Raw genomic sequence first — 23773 nt, 5'->3', positions numbered from 1 at the left:
AAGGGTTTTGGTTTAAAGGGTGGGTTGCCATACTGAACAATCAAACCCGGGGTCTGTGGAGAGGCTCGTACCAAACAGGAGTAAGGCCGATTCCTAGTCCATTTCCTCTAGTAGTAAAAGTCCTTGATACAAACAAGAGTAAGTACCATGGTATGGTTGACGGCAATCGCTATCCATCCTTAGGCCCAAATAAGAATTTAGACCGTCTAGATGGGACGATTGGTCGAATGGGTTAGGTTAGGCCTTAGAAAGGCCGAATAAACGGTCTAGGAAGACCGAGTAATGAAAACCAACAACTGTCTTGTACAAACTATTCCCTAACCTTGTTCAAGTTTCACCCTAGCTACACGTAAGTGTATTAATCCCCAGCGGAGTCGCCAAACTGTGGACGCGGGACCACGGGGGTCGCTCGGGAGGAAAAGCGATCAAGCTTTGCTTTTGTGGAGTCGCCACCAATTTATTGTGGAAAATTGGAAACCGTTCGAATACCTCATGCCATGTCAAGACACAAAGTAGTGACATGAACACCAAGAACTCGTTACCCTTAGCATTCTATGTCTAGAATGACTCTCGTGGATGCGAATCAACACGGATGTTCACAGAGATCTGGAGTAAGGGTTGAGGGTACGTATTAGGAAGCTCTTTTGATTGAACACCTAATCCCGCCCGCCTCGATAGAGGCCTCTAATAATGATTAGGGAAAATCGTCTATACGCGATATGTTGAAGGTTATATGCATGCAATGCAACATCCATTAAATTAATCCTAACATGTGAGAATTAACTAAGTCGGTAGACATGTAATTTAGCATACATTGGGTCGAAGTAGAAATTTAGGTTGATGACATGTGAAACATACAAACAATATGATAATAAAGAAATAAAAAATACAATAATTGAAAATTACAATAATTACAATGGATTATTTGATTTACGTCGAAAATATATTCAAAACGGATGGTTTTAGAAAAGAAAGGGAAAATAAATTAACGAACAGATTATTATGTGATAATACGAGTAATAGTTGATTAATACGTAAGCTAATAACTAGGTCAAAGCAACAACGGAAGTTCAGAGACAGAACTCAACCCGGAACAGGCGCAGCAGAGCTGCGTCCTTTGGAAGAGGCGCAGCAGTTGCTGCGTCTGTTCCTGACCTGAATTCTGGCTGTTAAGCCGGAATTGCGTGTTGTTAATATTCATTGGTAAATTAATGATTGATTAATAATATTTAACTCGGATAGAAGTGGATTAATAAATTATTTACATATGAATTGGTCATAGAAACAATAAAAGACGGATAAAATTAATTAGAACATATCAGTTAGGTTAATTATGGGATTAATGACACAAATTAACAAACTAATCAAATTAATTAGGTTATTAATGCTAAACTAATGATGGCAATGATAATAAACAGATGAAAATATACCAATGATGGATTCCAGAGACTCAATATTGATGAATCGAACCTCTAAAAACCCGGATTTGATTTTAATGACGAAAACCAGCAAATATGAGTTATAAGAGATTTAAGTCGGGAATTTAAAAGATGATGAATTATTAATGATTTACATGTCAAAATTATCATGCTATTAAAATAAGAACAAGCAAAGACGAAACAAGATAAACAGACGAGTTAAACAAAAGACGAAGGAAGAAGAAGGAAAGCAGGAACTGCGGCAGCCTCAGGAAGAGGCGCAACAGGTGTTGCGTCCCTTCGAAGAGGCGCAACAGGTGTTGCGTCCCTTCGAAGAGGCGCAGCAGTTGATGCGTTCCTTCTCGACATCTGTCTCCCGTTAATCCGTTAAAAAGGGTTTGAATAAAAGTTTTATAAATCGGTTTTGAATATGTTTTCGACGTAAACCTTAAAATAATGATTACAAAAAATAAAGTACAATAATAAAAGAAGGGATTTACACCCTGAGACTTACATGTTTGACGAAACGAGATTGACTAAGTTAACGTTTAGTGATGCTCGACTCGAATGTATGACGAAAGTGCCCTCTAAGAGGAAATTAAACTAGATTGATTAAGTTGATTGATGTGGAGTTGGTTAAATTGGTCGGTCATACAAAACGAGGCTGGTACTCAGAAAGATCCGAGCTTACGTGGTCGAAAGTTCAAGCACGTAGACGCCGAAAAGAAAGAGCGTGGTCTTAAAATGCAAAGGGAGAAGAGAAGGGCGGACACTCGCGTGAGAAATATGAGGACCGAAGGTCTTTATTTATACTAATTACACGGAGGCATTAGGGTTTCGGAGAAACTTTGGAAGTGAATCTCGAAAAGATTTGAAAATACGCAGAAAGGAACTGGGGAAGAGGCGCAGCATGGTCGGTCGCTTTCTTAGCTTAGATTTCGGTTACTTGTCGTTATGAGTACCTAGACCAAAACAAGATTTATAATCTTCACAAACAACTCTACTATTAGTAAAGAGGTAGGTAAAGGTCGGATCCCAAGGGACGGGTATTGATGTAGGATTTTCGATTGCAAGTAGTGGTGTCTAAGGGTGTCACAAATTGGGTTGAGATAAGAAGATCACTAAGCTAAATAACAATAAAAGTAAACAAGCGAGATGATTAAAAGGAGGTGTAAACAATTGATTAAAAGCACTAGGGTGTCATGGGTTCATAGGGGATTCATGGGATTTGATCATACAAACATGTTTTCAACTAGATGCAAGCAATTATTATTGTGATAGGATCGAGTTAGTGTATATCTTACAATCCCTAGGAAGGTTTGGGTCCCGGAGCCGAATCGATTAGATTGTACAACACCTACAAGTCGACTTAATCCTCCCTATCCAACAATATATATGCATGGTCTAATGAGACTCGAGTTGGTTTATGTCTTACAAGTCTCATTGAAAAGATAAGTGATGGGTAAAAAATGCAAGGATTCATAGGCTCGCATTTCATCAAACATAACATGTGCATAAGTTGAAATCTCAACAAGCAAGCAAATTAATTATGAAAGCATATTAGATTAAGCATGAATCAATCCCCATGTTGGTTTCCCCTAATTCCCCATTAACCCTAGTTAAGTAAACTACTCACTCATTATCAAGTTTAACATGTTAACAAGGTTGTCAATCATATCAACAAAGCAAAACATGATGAATAAGTAAAGATGATTAACAAGAATTAAAAAGGGATTAAGAGAATTATACCTAATGATGATTCCAAAATAATAAGCAAAGAATAATAGAAGTACTTGATGAATGATTAGAAGGTTGTCAATCCTCCAAATAAACCCAAATAATCTTCAATTACCCAAAATAAAGGATGAACAATAGAGAAATTAAAGAAATGAGATTTGTATTAATACTTGATTAAAAGTTGATTACAAGATTAAAGAGAGATTAGAATAATATAAACTACACTAAAGATTGATTAGAAGAACATCCTAATCTAATTAGTATAATGGGGTATTTATAATGGGGATTAGGTGCGCAAATTAGGGTTACTAAGGGCTTAAATGACGATTAAGTCCTTAAGAAAAGTTGAGGAAATGCTCCTCTCGAAGAAAGATGCGAGTCTCCTTTTTGCTAGTCTTTCGAAAATATGTGCATCCCGAGTAGAACAAGAAGAAGCCGGGCTGTACTGGAGAACAATCTGAGCCTCCAAAAGGTCGGGACGAGCGGATTGTGCAAGCGGTGGACGAGCGGCCAGGCAGGTGGGACGCTCGGATAGTGGCTCTTGGACGAGCGTCCCGATGCTGGGACGAGAGGATTCCAGTCCAGGAGCTTTTTTTTCTTCTTTCCTTCTTTCCTTCTTCCAACAATCCTCAGGGATCTTGTCGGAGATGCAAGGATCTTCTTCATCATTTCCTATCTACTACATTATTTACAAAGGCCTTCTAGTCTTGTCTTTACTTTGATGCTTGGTCATTAGATTCGATCAATTTAGCTCTATTTTGCCATGAAAATGCAAGGTTTGCACTCCTCTCCTACCAAGGAAACAAAACCTCAAAGAATATGCAAAACAAAGGACTAAAGATAGTAAATGACTCAAATATGCACTAAAAAGCATAGGAACGAGGCTAATTCGGGGACTAAATATGCTCAAATATTGGTCACATCAAATATCCCCAAACCGAACCTTTGCTCATCCCGAGTAAAGCGGTGACAAAACTAAGACCCTTATTTAAACTAACCTACTAATATAGCCGATATGAGACAATTAGTGGGTCTCACTCCGCTCCTTCAACTCACAACACGAAAACCATGAGGTAGGATGCCTTTTTGCAAGGCAAGGTGGGTCTTGCCAAAATGGCAACACATCCAATCATTAAAGCACACAAAATCAAGTAATGGATGCATCTACAAAAGGAATAGCCACTTTCCTCATCTAAGTGGCGGAAATTATCTAAAGAGGAAGCAATTCAAGGGTACACACTCCTTCATAGATATGGTTTCTTCAAACTACTAAGCCTAGAAGGATACCAATAAATCACCTCCAAGTTGTGTCAAGCTAGGGTACCTTTGTCCTCAATCGTTAAATGCTTTTGCAAGAGTAGACTCCCTATGGTGTTAGAAACACTGGAGGATCGCGGAATTCCCCCTCTTGCCTAGACAAGAATAAGGGTCGTCCTCTCTCTACCATGCACAAAAATGGATATGATGGATAAAGGGATCAATAGGATTTGAGTTTCATTTGGGAGTTTGCTTTTGTTGTTGTTTTTCCCCCCAATTTCTTGTGGCATTTGACATTTGAGAACACTTTATTTTTGCCATTTCTTTTGATGTTTCGCATTTCAATACTTGACAACTTTCAACTTTTCTTTGCATTTCTTTTTGAACATTTTCAAAGTCACCCCATTTGTAGGGAGGGTGCTTATATTTGAAGCACAGGAGTCTATTTTTGCTCCTCTTTTCTTTTGATGCAATTTGTAAACTTTTGGACTTTTCATTTCATTTCTTGAACTCAAATTTGAACATTTTTTTGTTTGTGCCCATTCCCTTTGATGACAAAATGTGGTAGAATATGGATGAATGATGGTTGCATGGTTTCAAGGGTTACCTTGGAATAAACGGTAGCCAAGGAGTTATCGCACCACAAGGTACTCTTCACTAGGCCTTAATCCATGGGTCAAAGGATACTAGCATGACACATCCCAGGGTGTTTTACAAGTATTCTAACAAGCAAAGTCATAAGAAGAAAAAGCATTTACTAGGGCCTATGTACACTTGTCAAGCTTCCCTAATAGACGAATTCGCAAAATTTTTCTAACATGCAAACTATATGCCATGATGCAACTAACATTTATACAACCTAATGCATATGTTTCTACCAACTAGTATGCCAAATAATCTAGATGCAAGTCCTAGATTCACATTGTTTATACCGCATCAATCAAAATAAAGCCACATAGTCATTAACATAAAGAGAAAAAAAGGAGATTGGAAAGATTATACCATGCGGTCTTCAATATCCCCGTGTCTCGGATGTGGCGTAGTTGATCAATGTGAACAAGGATGAACAAACAAAATATATACAAAACAATATATATACAAGACTACACTACAAAGGGAAATGAACTTGTTTTTGGATTCTCAATTTTTCAATTTTTTTTTTTGGTTTTATGTTTATGAAACAAAAAGACATGCTTTTGTATTTTTCAAAACTTTTCAAATTTTATGTGTTTTTGGAATATAAATTCCCATCCCCCACTTTATTTTGGACATTGTCCTCCATGTACATGTAGGAGTAGGAATGAAAAAGAAAGTACATGTTTTTTTGGATTTTTAAATAAATGCAATGATATGAATGAATGCATGCTCTAACTAAATGCAATTCTATATGATATATATATATATATATATATATATATATATATATATATATATATATATATATATATATATATATATATATATATATATATATATATATATATATATATATATAATAAATGAATGCAATCTACACTATACTAGATGATGCATGTGTTTTTGTTATGGCGGAGAGCATAATTTAGATTAGCTCCCAATGCATATGCATGGACTTTTCCAAACCAAAATAGACATTATTTCTAATGTCAAGAATTTTGGGGGAGTTCATGTACATGGAATGCAATGCATGAAACTAAAAATTGTCATTTTGGATTTTTCAAGTCGGGAACAATAAAAATGAACACCTTAATGATGCCAAGATGTTAGTCCTCCAATGTTGCTAGGACTCCTTAAAATGATCAAGATAAAAGAAAAACAAGAGAAATAGACAAACCATAAGGGAGGTGTAAGAATGTAGGAGCCTCCAAAGGTTTGCTAGTCCTCACCCATCGTATCATCATTATCATCATCTTCCTCGCTTGAGGCATCATCAACCTCCATAGATGTGGAATCATGTCCACTCTCACTTTCACTTCCTTGTTCTTCCTCACTTTCTTCTTCTTCTTGAACTTCTTCTTCTTGAACTTCTTCTTCTTGGTCACCACTCTCATCAACAACCAGTTCCTCTCCACCCGGTCTACCACCACTAGAAGTGCTAGGAAAGAATACTTCCCTATCCGCCCAACTAGGCAAAGGACATGATGGATGAAGAAGTCCTTGCCTAGCTAGATGTAGGAGGGGCAGATATTGGGCCTTGTACACATCAAATCTATCATTGTAAGCTTGTTTATGAATTTCCCTCATGAGTAGAGTCAAGTAATTATTTCCCGCCTTGGCATCTTTGGGGTTGAACTCGTGGTACTCAAATGGGTAAGGTGGGGTGATAATGGAGGAGGAGGGCTCGGCAATTTCGTCCCCTTGGTGTTGAATGATGTACTCGGTCTCTTCGGAGAGTGGGAGAAGGTAGTTCGGTCGATGAACATTCAATCGGCAACTTTTGCTAGGCAAAGTGAAGGATCTAGCTTCATTTGTCAACCACCCAAACTTGTTGTCAAGAGTATCGTTCTTGACCCACTTAAACTTTAGAATCATGGTGGGCAAATCGATAAGATGGCCACCTTTTACCGGTGCATTAGTGTTGTTCTTGTTGAAATCCCGGTTAAAATGCTTAGCCAAATAGGTAACTAGTCCTCCATTTACAATAAAGACCATGCCTTCTTTACCACAATCAACATTAAGCCATCGATCAATCAAAAGTCGTAGAGCATTGTATGGCTTGGTAAATTCTCTCCCAATGTTCAAAGCCGACTCAAGAAGAATAAAATCGAGTTTGGTAAGATGATTTGTGCCATTTCTAGCTATCAAAGTATTCCCAATGACCTTATGCCATACTCTAATGCCCGGATGGTGGACTAAGAGGGCACGATAATCATGAAAACGTGTGAATTTCCTTCCGAAAATTGCCATCCAAAGAGGAGCGGGGTCATACTTGGTAGGCATCTTTGTAAATTTCGCACCATCACTAAGGCCAAATATCTTACCCAATTCGTCATAAGATAAGCATCTATCAACATTTTCAAGACGAAATTTGATGACGGTTCGAGTCTCCACCCTTGTGACTTTCAAAGAACTAAAAAATTCCAAGGTAAGGGAGGGGTATGTCAATTCTTGCATTCTAAACAATTTACTTAACCCCATAGACTCGAAAAAGGTTTTAGTTTGCTCAAGAACACCCAACTTTGACAATGCATCTTCACAAATAAACTTAGTAGGCATGATGGTTTTCTTAGCAAAGAGAATGAATTTCTCCCTATGGGAGTCGGAAGTGAAAATTACCTCCGGATAATCGGATAATTGTTTAATGACCGGAGTTTAAGAAGTAATAGCCTCCATAGGGGGATTTGTTGTTGAACCTCCAACCTTTCATTATGGATTACCAAAGCCTTTGATACTTGTTTTGCTTGAAGAGCTAATTGCCTTTTGGAAAGTGTCTTCTTTTGGGGTGCCTTGTTTCCACCTTTTGTTCTTGCCATTCTCCTTTGCTTAATTTCACCAATGAAAGATTCAAATCTTCGATTTCTAGTAATGCCCAAATCGATTTAGGACGAATGAATGTTTCTTTGTATCCTAAAAATCGACTCAAAACTTGAAGATTTTGGGTTTGAATCACTTCTTGTTGCAAAAGGAGTGATTAATTTTTGTTGTGAGGAAGTTTGGATTTGATTTGGTTGAATTTGGTTGAGGGAATTTGTTTTTGTTGATGGAGAGGATGAGGGTTTTGGGGTTTTGGGTAGTGTTTGTATTTTGAAGTAATGAGAATGAATGGGAGAGGAGGGTTTAAAGAGAACCATTAGTTTTGAATTTGGAGAGGGAGATGAGCGGACCAGGGGTCGGGACGCTCGGATTCTTCAGAAAATGGGTTCAGAAAATGACGCCACAGGACGAGGGGACCGCAGGAAAGACGAGCGGATTCCTTGAGCTGAGACGGGCGTCTTTTGCTTAGGACGCTCGGATTCCTTTCCAGGGAGAAATCCCAGAATTTGGCAGCAAAAAGACGAGCGTCTTTCTTGATGGACGACCGTCTGCGAGAGGAGGAGCGTCTTTACGTCGGGACGCTCGGACTAACAGTCAGACCTAAATTTTAATTTCTGCAGCTTCACCAGACGAGCGTCTGATGGCTTGGACGCTCGGGTTTCTTCAGGACGAGCAGCTTATCCCTCATGCCGCTCGAATTCTTCCTTGACCACACGGATTCAGGTCCATCCGTGGGTGCTTCGTAACCCGTGTCATTTCATTCTTCAATTCTTGTGTTCTTCATAGTAGGGGCACTACAAAGGCATGAATAGCCTAGGCAGTTGCTATCCCCACACTAAGTCAAAGCACTACACATCAATAAATTCGTAAGTCCCTCCCTCACTTCTCTCAAAATTATGAATATCTTGATCAAGGCACAAAAATGTAAATCCAAAAATGCAACAGAATATTTGAAATGCAAGTTAGGGATTTAGAATATTTACAAATGGTGGTTTAGGGAGGACTCCACCAAACTCTCATCCAATGTGAGATGTCAAGGGGGCATGTTCAAGGTGTTGTTGATTTTACTGAACACCTTGAAGAAGTAGTCGAAAGCTTGGTCATTATCATGATAAAGATCCTCAATAGATCTTTGCACTTGTTGTTCTCCATGATGGCCTTGGGTCATAGCATTACCAATATAGGGATTGAATATCCCTTCAAACTCATCATCCCAAAGACCGCATACTTCGTCTACTTGCTCACTAAAAAAGTCTTGAGTTGATAAAGACAACTCTCCTTCTTTCTTGTCTTGGCCAATGAGGCCTTCTTCTTCACTTGTCATGGGTGATCTTTCCAAGCTCTCATTGTTGCAATTTCCTTGTTCTTTTGATGGGGCATCATCCACTTTCTTTCTCCATTGAAATTCCAACTTCTTCCTATCATCTTTTCGGCTATAGTGATCAACCATAAAACATGGCTCATGTAATCGGGGAGCTCACATGGTCTTGTCAAGATTGAAAGTAATGGTTTCATCTCCCACTTCAAGGGTGAGCTCTCCATGCTTCACATCGATCACCGCTCCCGCGGTGTGCAAGAAAGGTCTTCCTAAGATAATAGGAATGTTGGAGTCTTCTTCCATGTCAACAATAACGAAATCCATCGGGATGAAGAATTTTCCAATTCTCACGGGAACATCTTCCCATACCCCTAAAGGTGTCTTTGTCGATCTATCCGCCATTTGAAGCGTGATGTTGGTGCATTTGAGTTCTCCCATTCCTAGCCTCTTGCTAACCGAATATGACATGACACTAACACTTGCCCAAAGGTCACATAAAGCTTTGTTGATTGTAGTGTCACCAATAGTGCATGGAATGGAGAAGCTTCCCGGATCCTTGAGCTTTGGAGGTGAACTCCCTTGAAGGATGGCACTACTCAACTTAGTGAAGGCAATAGTCTCAATATTCCGGATTGACTTCTTCTTTGTAAGGATGTCCTTCATGTATTTTGCATAGGCCGGAACGTGATTGATCAATTCCGTGAAAGGAATCGAGACTTCTAAATTCTTCACAATTTCCATGAATTTTCCAAGTTGGTCATCAAACTTAGGCTTAGCTTGACGACTTGGGAATGGAAGTCTAATCACAATGGGCTCCTTCTCTTTGGCCTTTTCTTCATTCTTCTTTGAAACTCCTTGATTGGTGGGTTCTTCTTCCCTAGAGTTTTGCACAACTCTTTCCTTGTCACTAGCCTCCACAACTTCATCCTCAACTTGCTTCCTTGGCCCTTCATACCTTGTACCACTCCTAAAGTGGATGGCACTAACCGTTTCATGTCTTGGGGGATTACTTTGAGGTGGTAATTGCCCCTTTCGTCTTTCAGAGTTTGAAGATGCTAGTTGGGTCATTTGAGTTTCCAACATTTTTGTGTGGGCTAGGATATTGTTGATGGTGATGTCTTTTGCTTGGCTATCTTTTTGCATTTAAGTGAAAAATTCTTGTTGATTCTTTTGCATTTGGAGGACCGCTTTTTGAACATCAAAACCTTGGTCATTTTGTTGATTGTATGGAGTTTGATTTTGGTAACCTTGGTTTTGGTTGTAAAAGGGTCTTTGATTTTGGTTTCTCATTGGAGGTGGGGTGTATGTTGGTTGAGGGTTTTGAACATTTTGGCTTTTGTTTGAGAGATTTGGATGGAATTTGGTGTTTTCATTGTAATAGTTAGAATAAGGGGTACCACTTTTGTATGCTTGAAAAGCATTCACTTGCTCACTTGTTCCCCTACATTCACTTTGGACATGTCCCAAAGTTGCACAATTCTCACATACTCCATTTGGAATCGATGAAGATGCTACCATGGCATTAACATGTTGCCTTGGTGATTTTGAGGCTTCTTCAAGCTTAGCCATAGCCTTTTGAAACTTCAAGTTGATGGTATCAATATGAGCACTAAGTTGAGCACCCAATTGACTAATAGAGTCCACTTCATGCTTTCCTCCTCTAGTAGCCTTGCGAGGTCTACTATATTGTGAATTATGGACCGCCATTTCCTCAATCTTGTTCCAAGTTTGATTATCGTCAACTTCGGTGAACATACCATTTGATCCCATGTTGAGAATGTTTCGGGAGTCTTCATAAAGACCATTCCAAAATTGTTGTACCAAGAACCACTCGCTAAGTCCATGATGAGGACATGAGCGACAAATTCCTTTGAATCGCTCCCAAGCTTCATACAAAGATTCTTCGTCCCTTTGCTTAAAACCCGTGATTTGTGCTATTAGCATGTTAGTCTTTTTCGGAGGATAGAACTTTTTGTAGAAAGCTAGAGCCAATTTCTTCCAAGAGTCAATTCCAAGAGTAGCCTTATCAAGGCTCTTTAACCATTGTTTCGCGGTACCAATTAGAGAAAAAGGAAATAAGACCCATCGAATGTGGTCTTGAGTCACTTCGGTTTGTGAAATCGCATCACAATAGTCACAAAAAGTCTCCATGTGAGAATGAGGGTCTTCACTAGGCATCCCCCCAAATTGGCTTCTTTCGACTAATTGGATAAATGCAGATTTTGCAATGAAATTTCCGGTCAAGTGTTGTGGTTTGGGAGTACCATTGGGTAGGTTCTCCTCAATTGGTACGGAATGTGATGAAAACTTAGGCATTGTGGGTTGATTGTGTGGTTGATTTTGTGTTGGGTTCTTCTCACCTTCTCTTGCAAAAGGGTTGATGAACTCAATAGTATTTGAATGAATATCTACAACCTCACCAATGCCTCTCAAAGTGTTTCTAGCAAGTCTTCTATTGGTTGTCAAAGTCCTTTCAATTTCGTGATCAATGGGTAACAAGTTACCTTGTGATCTTCTAGACATGCAAAATATCAAACAACTCGAAAAAAATTAGAACAAACCTTGAGGAGTTTTACTTCCCCAAGGCAAATAAAGACACAACTAATAACAATCAAAGAAAATAAATCAAGTTAACACCGTCCCCGGCAACGGCGCCATTTTTGGTCGGTCGCTTTCTTAGCTTAGATTTCGGTTACTTGTCGTTAGGAGTACCTAGACCAAAAAAATATTTATAATCTTCACAAACAACTCTACTATTAGTAAAGAGGTAAGTAAAGGTCGGATCCCAAGGGACGGGTATTGATGTAGGATTTTCGATTGCAAGTAGTGGTGTCTAAGGGTGTCACAATTTGGGTTGAGATAAGAAGATCACTAAGCTAAATAACAATAAAAGTAAACAAGCGAGATGATTAAAAGGAGGTGTAAACAATTGATTAAAAGCACTAGGGTGTCATGGGTTCATATGGGATTCATGGGATTTGATCATACAAACATGTTTTCAACTAGATGCAAGCAATTATTGTTGTGATGGGATCGAGTTAGTGTATATCTTACAATCCCTAGGAAGGTTTGGGTCCCGAAGCCGAATCGATTAGATTGTACAACACCTACAAGTCGACTTAATCCTTCCTATCCAACATTACGCATGGTCTAATGAGACTCGAGTTTATTTATGTCTTACAAGTCTCATTGAAAAGATAAGTGATGGGTAAAAAATGCAAGGATTCATAGGCTCGCATTTCATCAAACATAACATGTGCATAAGTTGAAATCTCAACAAGCAAGCAAATTAAGTATGAAAGCATATTAGATTAAGCATGAATCAATCCTCATGTTGGTTTACCCTAATTCCCCATTAACCCTAGTTAAGGAAACTACTCACTCATTATCAAGTTTAACATGTTAACAAGGTTGTCAATCATATCAATAAAGCAAAACATGATGAATAAGTAAAGATGACTAACAATAATTAAAAAGGGATTAAGAGAATTATACCTAATGATGATTCCAAAATAATAAGCAACGAATAATAGAATTATTTGATGAATGATTAGAAGGTTGTCAATCCTCCAAATAAACACAAATAATCTTCAATTACCCAAAATAAAGGATGAACAATAGAGAAATTAAAGAAATGAGATTTATATTAATACTTGATTAAAAGTTGATTACAAGATTAAAGAGAGATTAGAATAATATAAACTACACTAAAGATTGATAAGAAGAACATCCTAATCTAATTAGTATAATGGGGTATTTATAATGGGGATTAGGTGCACAAATTAGGGTTACTAAGGGCTTAAATGACGATTAAGTCCTTAAGAAAAGTTGAGGAAATGCTCCTCTCGAAGAAAGATGCGAGTCTCCTTTTTGCTAGTCTTTTGAAAATATGCGCATACCGAGTAGAACAAGAAGAAGCCAGGCTGTACTGGAGAACAATCCGAGCGTCCAAAACGTCGGGACGAGCGGATTGTGCAAGCGGTGGACGAGCGGCCAGGCAGGCGGGACGCTCGGATTGTGGCTCTTGGACGAGCGTCCTGATGCTGGGATGAGCGGATTCCAGTCCAGGAGCTGTTTTTCTTCTTTTCTTCTTTCCTTCTTACAACAATCCTCTGGGATCTTGTCGGAGATGCAAGGATCTTCTTCATCATTGCCCATCTACTACATTATTTATAAAGGCCTTCTAGTCTTGTCTTTACTTTGATGCTTGGTCATTAGATTCAATCAATTTAGCTCTATTTTGCCTTGAAAATGCAAGGTTTGCACTCCTCTCCCACCAAGGAAACAAAAACTCAAAGAATATGCAAAATAAAGGACTAAAGATAGTAAATGACCCAAATATGCACTAAAAAGCATAGGAACGAGGCTAATTCGGGGACTAAATATGCTCAAATATTTGTCACATCACAGCAGCAACTGCGTCTCTTGGAAGAGGCGCAACACCTGCTGCGTCCTTTTCCAAGTGGTTTCCTCCTGCGGAAGAAAGATTTCCGCGTTTCTATTATGGAATTGCGGTTTGATCTCAATTTTCTTAATATTTTATATAATATTTCCGGGATATAATTTCCCAAAGAGATTAAAAGATTGAAAATATGGAATAGAAACATCCGGAACATTCCAGAATATTCTGACTCGGCATTTAAAAACGGTTATTAGAAAATGGAGACGGTTTTTTGACCCGGACGCCAAATGTACTCTAATTATTGTCAAAACGACCGTATCGGCGCGTAGATGACGACTATGAGGTTGACACAAGTGTTTGAGCTATCACTTGACGATAAACTTACGAACTGTCATAAATCGTCTCGTGTACCAAACATGCGGCCCAACCATCACCGGGTGGCTTGCGGGAGGTGCAGAAATGAGGTATCTACACTAGTACATCAAATAAGAGAAAAAGAAGGAATTCTTAAACATCTCCTCATTTACACGAGATGTTTAGCCCAAGTTTGTCATATAATTGCTTCATTTTCTCGAAATTCTAGCCTCATTTTCATCATCCTTCTATAAAAGGTATTTGTACTATTTTTCTTATATAATATTAAGATTTGTAGATTTTGGTTTTCAAAGTATTTTGAGGAAAAATCAACATGCAAGTCAATTATTGAATAAATCTTGGCTTAAAAACAATCTTTACTTTTATAATCATTTAAAAATAGTATAATTGATTATTATTGTGGTGTAATTGGTAGAAAAATTTATTCTTTTATTTTGGGTTCGTGTGACTGCTGAGAAGAAGAGGCACGGCGGAAACGGACCCGATTTTCTGACTCGGCAGAACCTTTTTAAGATCGTATTTTCAGTCAAGATTCAACCCCTTCATAAGGGTGGGTAAATTAACACTTTCTTTTATTATTATTATTATTGCATGTGAGTTAATTTGATTGCATAATTGTTTGCATGTTTAAATTAATTGATTTAACTTAGTTGCATGTGAATGATCTTAAGTGATTGTGTGGGTATAATTTTGCATTATAGAAAATATGTCATAAAGATTATGAGTTAAAGAGGAAAAGTTGGATTAGGGTGCTTGTGTTGGACGAATAGTCTAAGACCATTAAATGATTGATTTTACCAATATTTAACTTTAAATCTTGTTTAATAAACTAGCTTACGTCGATAATAATGATTTTAAGGTAGTATTAATTTTGAGTAGTGTTAATATTGTCCTAGAAGAGAGGGGTGAAAGATGAGTATAATTTTCACAAATCTTAATATATTTAAAATAATATTGTTTTACGACTAATAAATATATGATATGAAAAATCTTTGTTTTCAATTGTTATTCATTTTGGATGATGACCGTATGGTTCATTGACATGCAAGGTTTGATTTTCCAAACAAGTTTACCTAATTTATCTAATTACTATTTTATAAAGTAGTATTGTATTATTTTATATAAAAAGGTTGATTATTATTTGACAAAAAGACAAGAAGCCGAGACACTAGAGTAGATTTGGTAGAATTTTATATTATACACTCAAATTCCAAGTCAATAATATTATAATAAAGTAAAAATATATAGTTGTAGACTTATAGTGACTATTTTTTATTTGTTTTGAGTATATTGATTCTTGAAATAAATTAAGAATTGAGATGAAAATAATAAAAATCGTCTTATGAGTTAAGTATTTATTCTTAAGCAAAACTTTATTAAATCGGCTCACAAGATTGATTATAGTATTTTTGCCTCAAATGCTAAGTTAATGTGTTATTAATTGTTTTTATGTGATTTTATTATAACTATGTATAGTTTATGAAAACTATGTAATCTTGTTTCCATTTTGTTATTTTGTTTATTCAAAGGCAATGTAATTTAATTACTGTTTGCGTGACTTGACCTTTGAGATACCCCAAAAAATGTAATAATTTAATGACCTAGTTTATTTTAACTTCTTAAGTTCGAATTATAGAACCTTGGCAATCGTTTAGGCCTGACTCACGATATCGCTATCACTAGTCCGATTAAAATTTCCAAGGAGGATTAAAATTTTCCAATGAGGTTGTATCGACTTAAGAAATCATTTTATTTTATGAATCATTTTCATCACTTTGGACAAACTGTTTAAGTGAGTTCACCTTATAATTTTTATCAATCTTTTAACAAGCCTTCATATTCAAATTGAGATATAGAGTCAAAATTTCAAAGGGTTAGATTTTTACTCGGTTACTTACTGTAGATACCTCATTTCTGCACCTTCCGCAAGCCACTCGGTGATGATTGGGCCGCATGTTTGGTACGCGGAACGATTTGTGACAGTTTGTAAGTTTATTGTCAAGTGATTGCTCAAACACTGGTGTCTACCTCTTATGTGTTATCTACGCGCCGATACGGTCGTTTTGACAGTAATTAGAGTAAATTTGGAGTCCGGGCTTAAAACCGTCTTCATTTTCTGATAACCGCTAAATCCCGAGTCAGAATGTTCTGGAATATTCCGGATATTTCTATTCCATATTTCACAATCTTTTAATCTTTGGTAAAGAATTTTCCGTAATATTCACACAAAATATTAAGGAAAATAAGATTAATCCGTTATTCCATAAATTAAACACGGAAATCTTTCTTCCGCAGGAGGAAACCACTTGGGAACAGACGCAGCAGGTGCTGCGCCTCTTCTAAGGGACGCAGTGCATGCTGCGCCTCTTCCCAAGTCCTTTTCTGCGTATGTTTTCGTATCTTTTCATATCTTTCCTAGATTCACTTCCAAAGTATCTCCGAAAACCCTAATTCCTTCACGTGATTAGTATAAATAGGAGCCTTTGTTCCTCATATTTCTCACGCGAGTGTCCGCCCTTCTCTTCTCCCTTTGCATTCTAGACCACGTTCTTACTTTTTGGCGTCTACGTGCTTGAACTTTCGACCACGTAAGCTCGGATCTTTCTGAGTACCAGCCTCGTTTTGCATGACCGACCAATTTCACCAACTCAACCATAATCAACTTAACTAATCTTAATCGTTTTCCTCTTACGAGGGCACTTTCGTTTACATTCGAGTCGAGCATCACTAAAACATAAACTTAGTTCATCTCGTTTCGTCAAAACATGTAAGTCTGAGGGTGTAAATCCTTCTTTTATTATTGTTATTTACTTTTTGTAATCATCATGTAAGATTTATGTCGAAAGTACTTCTAAAACCGATTTGTAAAACCATGTTTAAAACCCTTTTTACGGATTATCAGGAGACAGACGTCGAGAAAGGACGCAGCAACTGCTGCGCCTCTTTGAAGGGACGCAGCACCTGCTGCGCCTCTTCGTGAGGTTGCCGCAGTTCCTGCTTCCATTCTTCTTCCTTCGTCCCCTGTTAATTTCGTTCCTTTGTTTTCTTTCGTCATTGTTTGCTCTTGTTTCGTTCACATGATAGTTTTGCATATTATTAATCGTTGTTAGTATATAATTCATCGTTAAATCCCGACTTAAATCCGTTATAACCAATATTCGCGGGTTTTCGTCATTAAAGTCAATCCGGGTTGTAGAAATTCGATTCTTTCATATTGAGTTTCTGGAATTCGATCTTTGGTATATTCCCATCTGTTTATCCGTCATTATTTCTTCATTAATTCGTCATATTTAACCTAATTAGTTCACTCATATGACTAATCAATCTTTCATTCATGTAATTAATTCGTTTACATTCGTTTCATCCATGTTTTATCGTCTTTATGACTCATTCACGTGTAATGAATATATTAAATCACTTTCATCCGAGTCGAATATCGTAATCAATCATTAAATTCACCCACGAATACTAACGATTTGCAGTTCCGGCTTCACAGCCAGAGCTCAGCCTTTTGAACAGACGCAAGAATCGCGCCTCTTCTGAGAGCGCAGGCTCTCTCAGCTGCGCCTTTTCCAGGTTGATTTCTGTCTCTGAACTTCCGTTCTGCCTTGACCTAGTTTAATTAGTTTACGTGTTCAATTAATTGTCATTCGTATTATCGTTAATAATCTGTTCGTTTATTTATTCTTTTTCCCAAATTATCCGTTTTAAAGGTACTTTCGACATAAATCATTAACCCGATGTAATTATTGTAATTTCCATTATTGTATTTCTTTTATCGCATTGCTTGTATGTCTTCACATGTAATTAAATCTAAATCCCTACTTCGACTCAATTGTATGTTAAATTAATTGTTCACCGACTTAGTCTAATTCTCACATGTTAGGATTAAAACTTGGATGTTGCATTGCATGCATATAATCGACAATATATCGAGTACAAATGATTTTCCCTAATCATTAGTAGAGGCCGCTATCGAGGCGAGCGGAATTAGGTGTTCGATCAAAAGAGCTTCCTAATACGTACCCTCACCCCTTACTCCAGATCTCTGTGAACATCCGTGTTCATTGGCATCCACGAGAGTCATTCTAGGCATAGAATGCTAAGGGTAACGAGTTCTTTATGTTCATGTCACTACTTTGTGTCTTGACATGGCACGAGGTATTCGAACGGTTTCCAATTTTCCACAATAAATTGGTGGCGACTCCACAAATGCAAACGCTTGTTTCTCAAGCGCCCCCGTGGCCCGCGTCCACAGTTTGGCGACTCCGCTGGGGACAATACACTTACGTGTAGCCAAAAGGGTGAACCTTGAACAAGGTTAGGGAATAGTTTGTACAAGACAATTGTCGGTTTTCATAACTCGGTCTTCCTAGATCGTTTCATTCGGCCTTCCTAGGCCCAACCCAACCCATTCGACCAATCAACCCGTCTAAATGGTCCTAATTCTTATTTGGGCCTAAGGATGGATAGCGATTGACGTCATCCATACCATGGTACTTACTCTTATTTGTATCAAGGACTTTCACTACTTGAGGAAATGGACTAGGAATCGGCATTACTCTTGTTTGGTACGAGCCTCTCCACAGACTTCGGGTTTGATTGTTCGGTATGGCAACCCACCCTTTAAACCAAAACCCTTTTAAATGCACTCAGCATCCCGTTATAATGCTTGTATAAATGTTTGTACCTTACGTGATCACCATTTCTAAACAAAACCATGACGATTTTTGTAAAATCAAAATCCCTTTAAAATGTAAATTTCGAAAAAAACCAACGATTAGCGCAAAATTGAGTCAAAACTCTGTCCATTTGTCGAGTCAAAATTCCGGGCCCAAGCCCATTTCAAAACCTTACTTCGAGTCCACTCCTAAAACTACACTATAGTTGACTAGGACACACATTTTCAAACTTTGTCATCTTTTTAAAACTCACTTGACACAAGTGGCACACACCCACTTCCTAGGTCAAAACATTTCTCTCTTAGTAAGTGTGCTAGAATGGTTGATCATGTTTTGATTCATCGTCGATCTCTTATCCAGTTTCCAAGATGCCTGAAACAAGTGACGTAAGCACTGACCAACCCCAGAATGGTAATGATCAAATCCTAACCGCGCTAGCTCGCCTCCAAGTTACTCAAGATCAAGTGCACGACCGCCTCGATATAATCGAAGGCCGAATTTATACCGTAGAAATGAGGTTGCCTCCTCGGGAAAGTGAAGTAGACGATGGCTTTGTGAACATCTTCGGGGAAGAAAACCCTCCCATAGGAATGACTGCTGCTGAGAAACGACTCCAATATTTGGAGGAACAATTGATGTATCTCAAAGGGGATGACATTCATAGGGAAAATAACCGTAAGTATGAGGCCGTGAGTTCCAAGTTGCCAACCAACTTCAACATGACGGATATCTCTAGATTCAAGGGGCACAAAAACCCTTTGAATCACATCCGTGCTTTCAAGGACTACATGTCTATCAAAGGCATCAAACCCGAGATGTTCTTAAGGATCTTTCCTTCATCTCTTGACACCATCCCAAAGCAATGGTTCTACTCTCTAGAACATAAGAACATCGCTACTTGGGAAGATGCCGCGATCGAGTTTGCTAAGCAATATGCGGATAATGCTGAAATCCAAGTTAATATGCGCACTTTAGAGGTTCTTACCTAAAATGACAAAGAAGGTTTCACCGACTTCTTAAGTAGGTGGAGGAAAACTAGTACCCAACTAGTTGAACGCCCAGACGAAGCTACCCTTGTGGAGAAGTTCGTGGACAACCTAAAACCCATCTATGCGAGTCATTTGAGGTACCAAAACATCAAAACTTTCAAAGACTTAACCGTACTAGGAACAAGGATCGAAGATGACATCCGTAAAGGGCTCTTGTCCAAAACGGTAGGCCGAGGATATCAAGGCTCAACAAGTCGTTCTTACGGCTCCACTAGCAAGACCGATGAAGTTAACCTCCTCGAGCCATCCAAGAAGAGTACCCCACCGAGGAAATTTACAAATATTGGGGACACTTACTCCAATGCTCTAAAAAGGTTGATGAAACAAAGAAAACTCCAACCCATAGGCCCTACACCCGAACCAGAAAAGAAATCTAAGTTCTGGGACGAGAATTCATACTGCGAATATCATAGGGGTAAGGGATATGACACAGAAAAATGCTACAAATTGAAAAATGTGCTTCAAGACATGATTGAGGATGGTCGACTACCAATACCGCCGAGAGGTAAGCCCAACAACACTCAGAATCTTCTTGGAATTCTAGTGATCACAAGTGAAGAATCTACCTTAGATTGTTCACACCTCATTTCTCCAGTCGAAGATGAGATCCACGTGATCGAGAATGAAGGGTTCTACTCTACCATTTCCCCTACCATTACCGACTTCATCGCATGGGCAAGGAGTGTGGATAGGCAAGTTTCGGAATTGGAAAATGTGGTGACAACTTTACATGACCCCAATGCAACACCTAAAGAACATGCGCCACTAATTTTCTCCCAAAATGCTACTATGCAAGAAGTAGTCGCCGTGGTTGATAAACTAATCGACCAAATTACACAATTAGAGGACGAGGTCATGAGAATGAGGGAACTAACTACAGTCAATGGAGTATGGGCCGATGATGATGAAGACGAGTATCTCATTGAACACTCCCTAGTCAAAGAAATAGTCCAAAATGGTGAAGACCAAGATGTAGACCACCTAACTCGTTCGGGGCGTCCATATCAAAGTACTACTCAAAATGGTCCAACCAACGTTATCACACCAAATGATAATGAAGATGACTCTACTGACCATTTGCTAAAGCAATTACAGAAGACAAAGGCTGATCTTTCAGTCTGGCAACTAGTAGCAAGCTCATTCCCACATCGCCAAGCTTTACTACAAGCTTTGGCCAAACTAAACGTAGCACATAACTCCACACCCGGCGATGTAGTCAACTTGGTCTTCCAAGATTCACCGAAGCTAAGTAATCCTATTACTTTCTCAGATGAAGATTTGCCACCCTTTGGCGCTAGTCACAACTTGGCTCTTTACATCACTGTCGTTTGCTTAAAGAAGAATGTGCCAATGACCTTGGTGGATGATGGCTCCGCAGTCAACGTCATACCTTTGAAAACAGCATACAAACTAGGTTTGAAAGAGTCGGATTGGACCCCTACCAATCAAGGTGTTCGCGTATATGATGGTACACGACGAAAGGTAGAAGGACTCATTAACCTAACCATAGCCACAGGGCCAATTGAGCGAAAGGTTAACTTCCAAATAGTGGACATTGAAGCTTCCTTCAACATACTTATGGGAAGACCTTGGATTCACGCTTCCAAAGCGGTAACATCCACCCTTCACCAAAAGATCAAAATCCCACTAAATGGCAAAGTGGCGACGATCACTTCATCACCCATCAAAGCAATAATCGAAAAGAAGTCAAATAATCAAGTCCTTGCGGATCCAGTATATGAACTTGGGGGCTTTCAAAGCATAAGTATCATAGAAAGTGAGTTGGCACCCCTATACTACGATCCCTACTCCAACTTGGTGGTCAACCACATACTTAAATCCCAGGGATACTTCCCGGAAATGCCTTTGAACCCTGCCCGAAGAAACACCTTCGCACCCTACAAGGAAGGCAACTAAAAAAGAATACCACTTAGACTAGGATACAAACCCACTAAAGAGGAAGTTCTCGAGATGCTCGCTCAAGTTCAAAGCCGTAAGCACGTAGGAGTCCAAATGCGACCATATCTCCCTACCCTAAATGGATACTTCGTCAGGAAAGGAAGTCAAGAACTCTTTCACGGATTTCCTGAACCTTGGCACTATCTCGGAAGAAAGCTAGCCGGAATCGAGATCTTTCACGATTGCTACTTCATTCCTCCAGAAACGGTTCCTACCGTCAAGGCTCGTCAAGCACCTTGCTTAGACGAACAAGCTGTTAGTCTACTATTTGGAGAAGATCGATTTGTTAGAGCCGCGCAGGATGAGATCATTATCATGATACTTCAAGACGATCACTTCAACCCTACTGCGTTAATCACAGAAAAAAACGCGAACCAGCAGAAAGGATGGAGAAAATCAATCAAGTGGACCAACAATCAAGGAAGACTCTTCAAGCTCACTACTTGAGAAGGAGAGATGTTCAAGGGAGAACCAGAAGACGATGAATTCGAGTCAGAGTCGGAGTCGGAGTCAGAGTTGGAGTCTAGAGAAGTTACTAGGGAGTCTCCTCCTGTCGTCATCCCCATTCCCTTTGTTTCTCCTAGGTTAGCCTCAAATAGTAACGGTAGTTCGGGAAATGTCCCAACAACTGTCCCTTTACCGCCGCTGACCACAGATCTGATGGCTTCTTTGTTTCAAATTTTCTCAAACTTTAATATGAATAAATCAGGTTCTGCTTACTCTTTGTGTTATCTTGAATGCAATTCTATTTACGATGATACGAGGATGACCCACCCGCACTCAATTGAGATACCTCCCTACATAGCCAAGGAAATACTATAAGAGGGGGATGGGGGACCAGTAATAGAGAACACCGAACCCATCAATGTAGGAACCGAACTAGAACCCCAAGAACTTAGGATATGGACTACCTTGAGCTCCGCCGAAAGGGCCAGTTTCATAGACCTCCTAAACGAATTCAAAGACGTTTGCGCTTGGTCCTACAAAGACATGCCAGGGATCAAAAGGGATATCGCCGAACATAGAATCCCAATTAAGCCAGGTTTCAAGCCCGTGAAACAGAAGCTTCATCGAATGAGGACAGAATGGGCTCTCAAGATTAAGGAAGAAGTCGATAAGCAATTCAAAGCCGGGTTCATCAAAGTTTCCGAGTACTCTGACTGGGTAGCCAACATAGTACCCGTACCCAAAAAGGATGGGAGAATCCGTGTTTGTGTTGATTTTAGAGACTTAAACAAAGAAAGTCCTAAAGATGACTTTCCTCTACCACATATCGACATATTGGTGGACAATACCGCAGATCACGCGTTACTATCCTTCATAGATGGGTACGCAGGTTACAACCAAATCAAGATGGCCATAGAAGATATGCGTAAGACCTCCTTTGTCACTCAATGGGGAACCTATTGCTACACGGTCATGCCGTTAGGGTTAATCAATGCCGGAGCTACATATCAACGCACCACAACTACACTCCTACATGACATGAAGCATAAAGAAGTTGAGGTATACGTAGACGACATGATTGTCAAGTCCAAGGATAGAGAGGGGCATATTGCGAACCTTCGCAAATTCTTCTCAAGGCTACGAAAGTACAACATGAGGCTCAATCCTCAAAAGTGCGCATTCGGAGTAACATCTGGCAAACTCCTGGGATACGTCGTTAGCCAACGAGGTATAGAAATAGACCCTTCCAAGATCAAAGCTCTGATCGAAATGCCACAACCTCAAACGGAAAAAGAAGTCAGAGGATTCCTGGGAAAAGTGCAATACATAAGTCGCTTCATATCGAAACTCACCATGATCTGTGAACCTATCTTCAAAAAGCTCAAGAAAACAGATCACACCATGTGGGATGATGACTGTCAAAAGGCATTCGACCGAATCAAGGAGATATTAGCTAAACCACCAGTGCTCATGCCACCTCAACGAGATCAACCTCTTGGTTTATATCTCACAGTAACCGAAACAGCCATGGGTGCCATACTAGCTCAAACCGTTCGAAAGGAAGAAAGAGCTATCTACTACCTTAGTAAGAAGTTCCTGGAGTACGAGTGCAAATATTCACAACTCGAAAAGACATGCCTCGCTCTTGTGTGGGCAACGAAGAAGCTACGTCATTA

At 39.1% G+C, this 23773-nt stretch overlaps 1 protein-coding gene and 1 non-coding gene across 2 annotated transcripts in view; one reads left to right on the top strand and one right to left on the bottom strand.

The window, feature by feature from the left end:
- Nucleotides 1-23773, bottom strand: part of LOC141618193 (uncharacterized) — a 128885-nt gene that overhangs the window by 29066 nt on the left and 76046 nt on the right. The window lies entirely within an intron of this gene.
- On the top strand, nucleotides 11021-11127 carry LOC141624609 (small nucleolar RNA R71). Its single transcript, XR_012534415.1, has one exon. It is a non-coding gene; the product is annotated as a small nucleolar RNA R71 (small nucleolar RNA).

The sequence above is a fragment of the Silene latifolia genome, chromosome X, assembly GCF_048544455.1.
Source record: "Silene latifolia isolate original U9 population chromosome X, ASM4854445v1, whole genome shotgun sequence".
Lineage (NCBI taxonomy): Eukaryota > Viridiplantae > Streptophyta > Magnoliopsida > Caryophyllales > Caryophyllaceae > Silene > Silene latifolia.
The sequence above is the reverse complement of the archived record's forward strand: the minus strand, read 5'-3'. Positions and strand labels throughout refer to the sequence as shown.